The sequence below is a fragment of the Solanum lycopersicum genome, chromosome 11, assembly GCF_036512215.1.
Source record: "Solanum lycopersicum chromosome 11, SLM_r2.1".
In the NCBI taxonomy this organism is placed as follows: Eukaryota; Viridiplantae; Streptophyta; class Magnoliopsida; order Solanales; family Solanaceae; genus Solanum; species Solanum lycopersicum.
Genome location: NC_090810.1, coordinates 21,287,532 through 21,298,810, shown reverse-complemented (window position 1 = coordinate 21,298,810; position 11,279 = coordinate 21,287,532).

Genomic DNA, 11,279 nt, shown 5'->3' with positions numbered 1-11,279 from the left:
ACCTTTGGGCAGCACACACGGTCTAACTACGTCGGGCGTGGCATGCAATCATCGCCTTTGGGCAGCACCAACGGTTGAACGACGCCGGGCGTGGCATGCCATCATCTCCTCTGGGCTGCACACACGGTCGAACGACGTCGGGCGTGGCATGCCATCATAGCCCATGGACGGCAAACACGGTCAAACGACATCAGGCGTGACATGACATCACCGCCTTTGGACAGCACACACGGTCGAACGACGCTGGGCATGGCATTCCATCATCACCTTTAGGCAGCACAAACGGTCGAACGACGTCGGGCGTGGCATTCCATCATCACCTTTGGGCAACACACACGGTCGAACGACGTCGGGCGTGGCATGCCAGCATCGCCTTAAGGTAGCACACACAGTCGAAAGACGTCGAGCGTGGCTTGACATCACCGCTTTTTGACAGCACACACGGTCGAACGACGTAAGGCGTGACATGCCATCCCCACCTTTGGACAGCACACACGGTCGAACAACGCTGGGCATGGCATGTCATCATCACCTTTGGGCAGCACAAACGGTCGAACGACATCAGGCGTTGCATGCCATCGTTGCCCTTGGACGGCAAACGCGGTCGAATGATGTCGGGTGTGGAATTCCATCATCTCCTTTGGGCAGTATGCACGGTCGACATCGTCGGGCATGGCATGCCATCATGGCCCTTGGACACCACACACGATCGAACGAACTCGGTCGTGGCATGCCATTATAGCCATTGAACGGCAAACAAGGTTGAATGACGTCGGGCGTGGCATGTCATCATCGCCTTTGGACTAGCTGACACCATCGGACGGCGTCGGGCGTGGCATGCCAGCATCGCCCTTCGACAGGACACATGGTCGAATGATGTAGAGCGTGGAATGCCATCAACGCCTTGGGACAGCACACACGGAAGGACGACGTCAGGTGTGGCATGCCATCACCGCCCTTGGACAGTACACATGGTCGGATGACGTCAGGCGTGGCATGCCATCACTGCCCTTGGACAGCACACACGGTAGGACGACGACGGGCGTGGCATGAGATCACCGCTCTTGGACTGCACGCTTTGTCGGACTACGTCGGGCGTGGCATGACATCACCACCTTTGGACAGCACACACGGTCGGCAACGTCGGGCGGGGCATGACATCGCCGCTCTTGGACACCACGCATGGTCGGACAACATCGGGCGTGGCATGACATCACCTCCTTTGGACAGCATACACGGTCGAATGACATTGGGCGTGGCATGACATCACTGCCTTTGGACAGCACACACGGTAGAATGATGTCAGGCGTGACATGACATCACCGACTTTAGACAACACATACGGTGGAACGACGTCAGGCGTGGCATGCCATCATCTCCTTTGGGCAGCACAGACGGTAAGACGACGTCGGGCGTGGCATGCCATCACCGCCCTTGGACAGCACACATGGTCGGATGACGTCGAGCGTGGCATGCCATAACCGCCCTTGGACAGCACACACGGTAGGACAACGTCGGGCGTGGTATGAGATCACCGCTCTTGGACTGCACGCATGGTCAGACTATGGCGGGCGTGGCATGACATCACTACCTTTGGACAGAACACACGGTAGAACTACGCGTGGCATGGCATGACATCAGCGCCATTGAACTGCACGCACGGTCAGACGTTATCGGGCGTGGCATGATATCATATCCCTTGGAGGGCAAACACGGTCAAACGACGTCAGGCGTGACATGCCATCACTGCCTTTGGGCAGCACACAGGATCGAATGACGTCGGGTGTGGCATGCCATAATATCCCTTAGATGGCAAACACGGTCAAGCGACGTCAGGCGTGACATGCCATCACCGCCTTTGGACAGCACACACGGTCGAACGTCGTCGGGCGTGGCATGCTATCATCGCCTTTGGGCAGCACACATGGTCGAACGACGTCAAGCGTGGCATTACATCACCGCCTTTGGACAGCACACACGGTCGAATGACGTCGGGCGTGACATGCCAACACCGCCATTGGACAGCCCACACGGTCGAACGACGTCGGGCGTGGTATGCCATCATATCCCTTGGACGGCCAACACGGTCGAACGACGTCAGGCGTGACATGCCATCACCGCCTTTGGACAGCACACGCGGTCGAACGTCGTTGAGTGTGGCATGCCATCATCGCCATTGGGCAGCTCTCACGATCGAACGACGTTGGGCATGGCATGAAATCACCGCCTTTGGACAAAACACACGGTCGAATAACGTCGAGCGTGACATGCCAAAACCGCCTTTGGACAGCACACACGGTCGATCGACGTCAAGCGTGACATTCCATTATCGCCTTTGGGCAGCACACACGGTAGAACGACGTCTGGCGTGGCATGCCATTATTGCCTTTGGGCAGCACAAACAGTCGAACGACGTCAGCCGTGGCATAAAAATCACCGTCCTAGGACTGCATGCACGGTTGGACGACGTCGGGCGTCGCATGACATCACCGCCCTTCGACAGCACACGGTCGAACGACGTCGGGCCTGGCATGACATCACTGCCCTTGGACGGCACGCATGGTCGAACGACGTCGGGCGTGGAATGACATCACCACCCTTGGACGTCACACACGGTTGAACGTCGTTGGGCGTGGCATACCATCATCGCCTTTGGGCAGCACACACGATCGAATGACGTCGGGCGTGGCATGACATCATTGCATTTGGGCAGCACACACGGTCAAACAACGTCGGGCGTGACATGTCATCACCGCCTTTGGACAGCACACACGGTCAAATAACGTCGGGCGTCGCATGCCATCATCCCCTTTGGGCAGCACTACGTCGAACTACGTCGGCATGGTATGCCATTATCTCCTTTGGGAAGCACAAACGGTAGAACGACGTCGGGCGTGGCATGCCAACATCACCTTTGGCAGCACACACCGTCGAACGACGTCAGGCGTGGCATGCCAGCATCGCCTTTGGGCAGCACACACGGTCGAAAGATGTCGAGCGTGGCATGACATCACCGCCTTTGGACAACGCATACGGTCGAACAACGTAGAGCGTAGCATGCCATCACCACCTTGGGACATCACAGACGGTCAGACGACGTCGGGCGTGGCATGCTATCATCGCCTTTGGGCAGCACAAACAGTCGGACGACATCGGGTGTAGCATGCCATCACCGCCGTTGGATAGCACACAAGGTCGGATGACGTCTTGCGTGGCATGCCATCGCCGCCCTTGGACTGCACCCACGGTGGGAGGACGTGGGGCATGGCATGAGATCACCGCTCTTGGAATGCACGCATGGTCGGGCATGGCATGAGATCACCGCTCTTGGACTGCACGCATGGTCGGCCATGGCATGACATCACCGCCATAGGACAGCACACGATCGGACGACGTCAGGCATGGCATGACATCACCGCCCTTGGGCAGCACACACGGTCGAACTACGTCATGCGTGGTATGATATCACTGCCTTTGTACAGCACACCCGGTCGAACGACGTCGGGCGTGGCATGCCATTATCGCCTTTGGGCAGCACACACGATCGAATGACGTCGGGCGGGGCATGCCATAATAGCCCATGGACGGCAAACACGGTCGAACAACGTCTGGCGTGACATGCCATCACCGCCTTTGGACAGCACACACGGTCGAACGATGTCGGGCGTGGCATGCCATCTTGCCTTTAGGAAGCACACACGGTCGAAAGACGTCGATCGTGGTATGACATCACCGCCTTTGGGCATCACACACGGTCAAACGTCGTCGGGCGTGACATGCCATCATCGCCTTTAGACAGCACACACGGTCAATCGAAGTCGGGCGTGGCGTGCCATCATAGCCCTTGAACGGCAAACAAGGTTGAACGATGTCAGGCGCGGCATGCCATCATCGCCTTTGGACTAGCTGACACTATCGGACGGCATCAGGCGTGGCATGCCATCATCGCCCTTGGACGGGAAACACGGTAGAACGACATAGAGGGTGACATGCCATCAACGCCTTGGGATAGCACACTCGGAAGGACGACGTCGGGCGTGGCTTGCTATCATCTTCTTTGGGCAGCACAGACGGTTAGACAACGTCGGGCGTGGCATGCCATCACCTCCCTTGGACAGCACACATGGTCGGATGACGTCGGGCGTGGCATGCCATCATCTTCTTTGGGAAGCACAAATGGTCGAACGATGCCGACGTGGCATGCAAACATCACCTTTGACAGCACACACGGTTGAACGACGTCGGGCGTGGCATTCCAGCATTGCCTTTGGGATGAACACACGGTCGAAAGACGTCGCGCGTGGCAGGACATCACATCCTTTAGACAGCGCTCACGGTCGAACAACGTCTGGCGCGACATGCCATTACCTCCTTTGGAAAGCACACACGGTCGAACGACGTCGGGTGTGGCATGCAATCATCACCTTTGGGTAGCACAAACTGTTAGACCGGCAAACAAGGTTGAACGACGTCGGGCGTGGCATTCAATATCGCCTTTGGACTAGCTGACACAGTTGGCCGGCGTAAGGCGTGGCATGCCATTATCACCCTTGGACAGGAAACACGATCGAACGACGTAGAGAATGGCATGCCATCACCGTCTTGGGACAGCACACACGGTCAGACGAAGTCGGGCGTGGCATGCTATCATCGCCTTTGGGCAGCACAAACAGTCAGACGACATCGGGTGTGGCATGCAATCACCGCCCTTAGATAGCACACAAGGTTGAATAACGTCTGGCGTGGCATATAATCACCGCCCTTGGACTGCACCCACGGTAGGACGACGTGGGGCATGGCATGAGATCACCGCCATAGGACAGAACACGATCGGACGACGTCGGGCATGGCATGACATCACTGCCCTTGGGCAGCACACACGGTTGGACTACGTCAGGCGTGGCATGACATCACCGCCTTTGTACAGCACACAAGGTTGAACGATGTCAGGCGTGGCATGCCATCATCGCCTTTGGGTAGCACAGACGATCGAACGACGTCTTGCGGGGCATGCCATAATAGCCCTTGGACAGCAAACACGGTTGAACGACATCAAGCGTGACATGCCATCACCGTCTTTGGACAACACACACGGTCGAGCGACGTCAGGCGTGGCATGCCATCTTGCCTTTGGGAAGCACACACGGTCGAACTACGTCGGGCGTGGTATGACATCACCGCCTTTGGGCATCACACACGGTCAAACGTCATCGGGCATGACATGCCATCATCGCCTTTGGACTAGCTGACACAGTCGGACGGCGTCTGGCGTGGCATGCCATCATCGCCCTTGGACGGGAAACACGGTCGAACGATGTAGATTGTGGCATGCCATCAACGCCTAAGGACAGCATACAAGGAAGGACGACGTCGGGCGTGGCATGCTATCATCTCATTTGGGCAGCACAGACGGTCAGACGACGTCGGGCGTGGCATGCCATCACCGCCCTTGGACAACACACATGGTCGGATGACGTCGAGCATGGCATGCCATAACCGCTCTTGCAGCACACACGGTAGGACGACGTCGGGTGTGGTATGAGATCAACCCTCTTGGACTGTACGCATGGTCAGACTACGGCGGGCGTGGCATGACATCACCACCTTTGGACAGCACACACAGTAGAACGATGTGTGGCATGGCATGACATCATCGCCCTTGAACTGCACGCACGGTCAGACGACATCGGGCGTGGCATGATATCATATCTCTTGGAGGGCAAACACGGTCGAACGACGTCAGGCGTGACATGCCATCACCGCCTTTGGGCAGCACACATAATCGAATGACGTCCGACGTGGCATGCCATCATATCCCTTGGACGGCAAACACAGTCGATTGACGTCAGGCGTGACATGGCATCACCGCCTTTGGACAACACACACGGTCGAACATCATCGGGCGTGGCATGCTATCATCGTATTTGGGCAGCACAGACGGTCAGACGACGTCGGGCGTGGCATGCCATCACCGCCCTTGGACAGCACAAATGGTCGGATGACGTCGAGCATGGCATGCCATAACCGCCCTTGGACAGCACACACGGTAGGACGACGTCGGGTGTGGTATGAGATCAACGCTCTTGGACTGCACTCATGGTCAGACTACGGCAGGCATGGCATGACATCACCACCTTTGGACAGCACACACGGTAGAACAACGCGTGGCATGGCATGAAATCATCGCCCTTGAACTGCACGCACGGTCAGACGACATCGGGCGTGGCATGCTATCATATCCCTTGGAGGGCAAACACGGTCGAACAACGTCAGGCGTGACATGCCATCACCGCCTTTGGGCAGCACACACGATCGAATGACGTCAGGCGTGGCATACCATCATATACCTTGGACGGCAAACACAGTTGAACGACGTCAAGCGTGACATGCCATCACCGTCTTTGGACAGCACACACGGTCGAGCGACGTCAGGCGTGGCATGCCATCTTGCCTTTGGGAAGCACAAACGGTCGAAATACGTCGGGCGTGGTATGACATCACGCCTTTGGGCATCACACACGGTCAAACGTCATCGGGCATGACATGCCATCATCGCCTTTGAACTAGCTGACACACTCAGACGGCGTCGGGCGTGGCATGCCATCATCGCCCTTGGACGGGAAACACTGTCGAACGATGTAGATCGTGGCATTACATCAACGCCTAAGGACAGCATACAAGGAAGGACGACGTCGGGCATGGCATGCTATCATCTCCTTTGGGCAGCACAGATGGTCAGACGTTGTCGGGCGTGGCATGCCATCACCGCCCTTGGACAGCACACATGGTCGGATGGCGTCGAGCATGGCATGCCATAACCGCCCTTGGACAGCACACACGTAGGACGACGTCGGGTGTGGTATGAGATCAACGCTCTTGGACTGCACGCATGGTCAGACTACGGCGGGCGTGGCATGACATCACAACCTTTGGACAGCACACACAGTAGAACGACGCGTGGCATGGCATGACATCATCGCCCTTAAACTGCACGCACGGTCAGACGACATCGGGCGTGGCATGATATCATATCCCTTGGAGGGCAAACACGGTCGAACGACGTCAGGCGTGACATGCCATCACCGCCTTTGGGCAGCACACACGATCGAATGACGTCCGGTGTGGCATGCCATCATATCCCTTGGACGGCAAACACAGTCGAACGACGTCAGGCGTGACATGCCATCACCGCCTTTGGACAACCCACACGGTCGAACGACGTCGAGCATGGCATTTCTTTATCGCCCTTGGGCAGCACACACGGTCGAACGACGTCTGGCGTGGCATGCCATTATTGCCTTTAGGCAGCACAAATGGTCGAACGACGTCGAGCGTGGCATGACATCACCGCCCTAGGACTGTACGCACGATAGGACGACGTCAAGCATGGCATGACATCACTGCCCTAGGACAGCACACACGGTCGAACGACGTCGAGCCTGGATGACATCACCACCCTTGGACAGCACGCACGGTCGAACAACGTCGGGAGTGGAATGACATCACCACCATTGGACGTCACACACTGTCGAACGTCGTTGGGTGTGGCATGCCAGCATCGCCTTTGGGCAGCACACACGATCGAATGACGTCAGGCGTGGCATGACATCACCGCCTAAGGGCAGCACACACGGTCAAACGACGTCGGGCGTGACATGCCATCACCGCCTTTGGACAGCACACAAGGTCGAATGACGTCGGGCGTGGCATGCCATCATCACCTTAGGGAAGCACACACGGTCGAACTACGTCGGGCGTGGCATGCCATCATCACCTTTGGGAAGCACAAACGGTCGAACCACGTCGGGCGTGGCATGCCAACATTACCTTTGGGCAGCACACACGGTCGAACGACGTCGGGCGTGGCATGCCAGCATCGCCTTTGGGCAACACACACAGTCGAAAGACGTCGAGCCTGGCATGACATCACCACCCTTGGACAGCACGCACGGTCGAACAACGTCGGGAGTGGAATGACATCACCACCATTGGACGTCACACACGGTCGAACGTCGTTGGGTGTGGCATGCCAGCATCGCCTTTGGGCAGCACACACGATCGAATGACGTCAGGCGTGGCATGACATCACCGCCTAAGGGCAGCACACATGGTCAAACGACGTCGGGCGTGACATGCCATCACCGCCTTTGGACAGCACACAAGGTCGAATGACGTCGGGCGTGGCATGCCATCATCACCTTAGGGAAGCACACACGGTCGAACTACGTCGGGCGTGGCATGCCATCATCACCTTTGGGAAGCACAAACGGTCGAACCACGTCGGGCGTGGCATGCCAACATTACCTTTGGGCAGCACACACGGTCGAACGACGTCGGGCGTAGCATGCCAGCATCGCCTTTGGGCAACACACACAGTCGAAAGACGTCGAGCGTGGCATGACATCACCTCCTTTGGACAGCGCACACGGTCGAACGGCTTCGGGCGCAACATTCCATCACCGCCTTTGGAAAGCACACACGGTCGAACGACGTCGGGCGTGGCATGCCATCATCACCTTTGGGCAGCACAAACAGTCGAATGGCGTCGGGCGTGGCATGCCAGCATCGCCCTTGTACGGCAAACACGGTCGAACGACGTCGGGTGTGGCATGCATCATCACCTTTGGGCAGCATACACGGTCGAACGACGTCAGGCGTGGCATGCCATCATGGCCTTTTGATAGCACACACGGTCAAACGACCTCGGGCGTGGCATTTCATCATATTCCTTGAACGGCAAACAAGGTTGAACGACGTCGTGCGTGGCATACATTATCGCCTTTGGACTAGCTGACACAGTTGGACGGCGTAAGGCGTGGCATGCCATCATCGCCCTTGGAAGGGAAACACGATCGAACAACGTAGAGCGTGGCATGCCATCATCGTCTTGGGACAGCACACACGGTCAGGCGACGTCGGGCGTGGCATGACATCATCGCCTTTTGGCAGCACAAACGGTCATACGACGTCGACCGTGGCATGCCATCACCGCCCTTGGACAGCACACATAGCCGGGTGACGTCGGGCGTGGCATGCCATCACTGCCCTTGGACAGCACACATGGTAGGACGACGTCGGGCGTGGCATGCCATCACCACCCTTAGATAGCACACATGGTCAGACGATGTCGGGCGTGGCATGCCATCACCGCCCTTGGACAGCACACACGGTCGAACAACGTCAGGCATGGCATGCCATCACCGCCCTTGGACAGCACACACGGTCGGACAACGTCAGGCATGACATGACATCACCACCCTTGGACTACACGCAAGGTCGGGTGGTGTCGGGCATGGCATGACATCACCGCCCTTGGACAACACACAAGGTTGAACGACGTCGGGCGTGGCATTACACCACTGCTTGGACTACATGCACGGTCAGACGACGTCGGGTGTGGCAACACATCACCGCCCTAGGACAACACACACGGTCGGCAACGTCAGGCGTGACATGACATCACCGCCCTTGGACAGCACACACGGTCAGCAACGTCGAGCTTGGCATGACATCAGCACCTTTCGACACACGGTCGGACGATGTCGGGCGTGGCATGACATCACCTCCCTTGGGTAGCACACACGGTCGGAGTGCATCGACCATGACATGACATCACCGCCTTTGGACAGCACACTCGCTCAAAAGACGTCAGGCGTGGCATGCCATCATCTCCTTTGGGCAGAACACACGGTAAATTGACGTCGGGCGTGACATGCCATCTTAGCCCTTGGACGACAAACACGGTCGTACGACGTCAGGCGTGACATGCCATCACTGCCTTTGGAAAGCACACACGGTCGAACGATATCGGGCTTGGCATGCCATCATCGCCTTTGGGCAGCACACACGGTCGAACGACGTCAGGCATTGCATGACATAACCACCTTTGGACAGCACACACGGTCGAAAAACGTCGGGCGATGCCATCACCGCCTTTGGACAGCACACACGATCGAACGACGTCGGGCGTAGCATGCCATCATCGCCTTTGGGCAGCACACACGGTCGAACGACGTCGGGCATGGCATGCCATCATCGCCTTTGGGCAGCACAAACGGTCAAACGTCGTCGGGCATGGCATGCCGTCGTCGCCTTTGGACTAGCTCACACAGTCTGACAGTATCGAGCTTGGCATGCCATCATCGCCCTTGGACGGAAAACACGGTCGAACGACGTTGGGCGTGGCATGCCATCATCGCCTTTAGGCAGCAGACATGGTCGAACAACGTCAGGCATGGGATGACATCACCGCCTGTTGACAGCACACGCGGTCGAATGACGTCGAGCGTGGCATGCCATCATCGCCTTTGGGCAGCATACACGGTCGAATGACATCAGGCGTGGCATGACATCACCACCTTTGGACAGCACACACGGTCGAACAACGTCAGGCGTGAGATGCCATCACCGCCTTTGGACAGCACACACGGTCGAACAACGTCGGGCGTGGCATGCCATCATCGCCTTTGGGCAGCACAAACGGTCGAACGACGTCGGGCGTGGCATGTCGTCATCGCCTTTGGACTAGCTCACACAGTCTGACGGTATCGAGCTTGGCATGCCATCATCGCCCTTGGACGGAAAACACGGTCGAACGACGTCGGGCGTGGCATGCCATCATCGCCTTTGGGCAGCAGACATGGTTGAATGACGTCGGGCGTGGCATGACATCACCGCCTATTGACAGCACACGCGGTCGAACGACTTCGAGCGTTGCATGCCATCATCACCTTTGGGCAGCACGGACGTTCGAACAACTTCAGGCTAGGCATGCCATCATATCCCTTGAATGGCAAACACGGGCAAACGACGTCGGGCGTGGCATGCCATCACCGCATTCGGACAGCGTACACGGTCGAACGACGTCGTGGGCGGTTCCCTTGTGTGAACCTTGGTTTTCCTCCAACAATCTTTGCAGTGATTAAATTCTCAACTCCCTTGGGCAGGAGTGCAACAGCGGATGTAGCATTGGCCTTACAAAGAAGGCATCGGCGTCTTTGCACGACATCTCATGTCGGGCATCGGGGTGGATGTCGAGCGGGCATTGATGGAGCTATTCAGCTATGGCGCATGAGTGGTATTGGGCATTTGTTGGTAGGTTGGATCCCTATTTTATGAAGCGACGTCTTAACTCGCACGCCAATTCGGTGGCGGATGAAGCGCAATCTAAGATGGTCGGACGTCGAAATATTGTGCTGGATACCTAATGCCTAGGCATTGTGCACGTGCAAATGGTCGCCTTTCTCCCTTCGAGTCCCATGTGCGGGGTGAAACCAAAA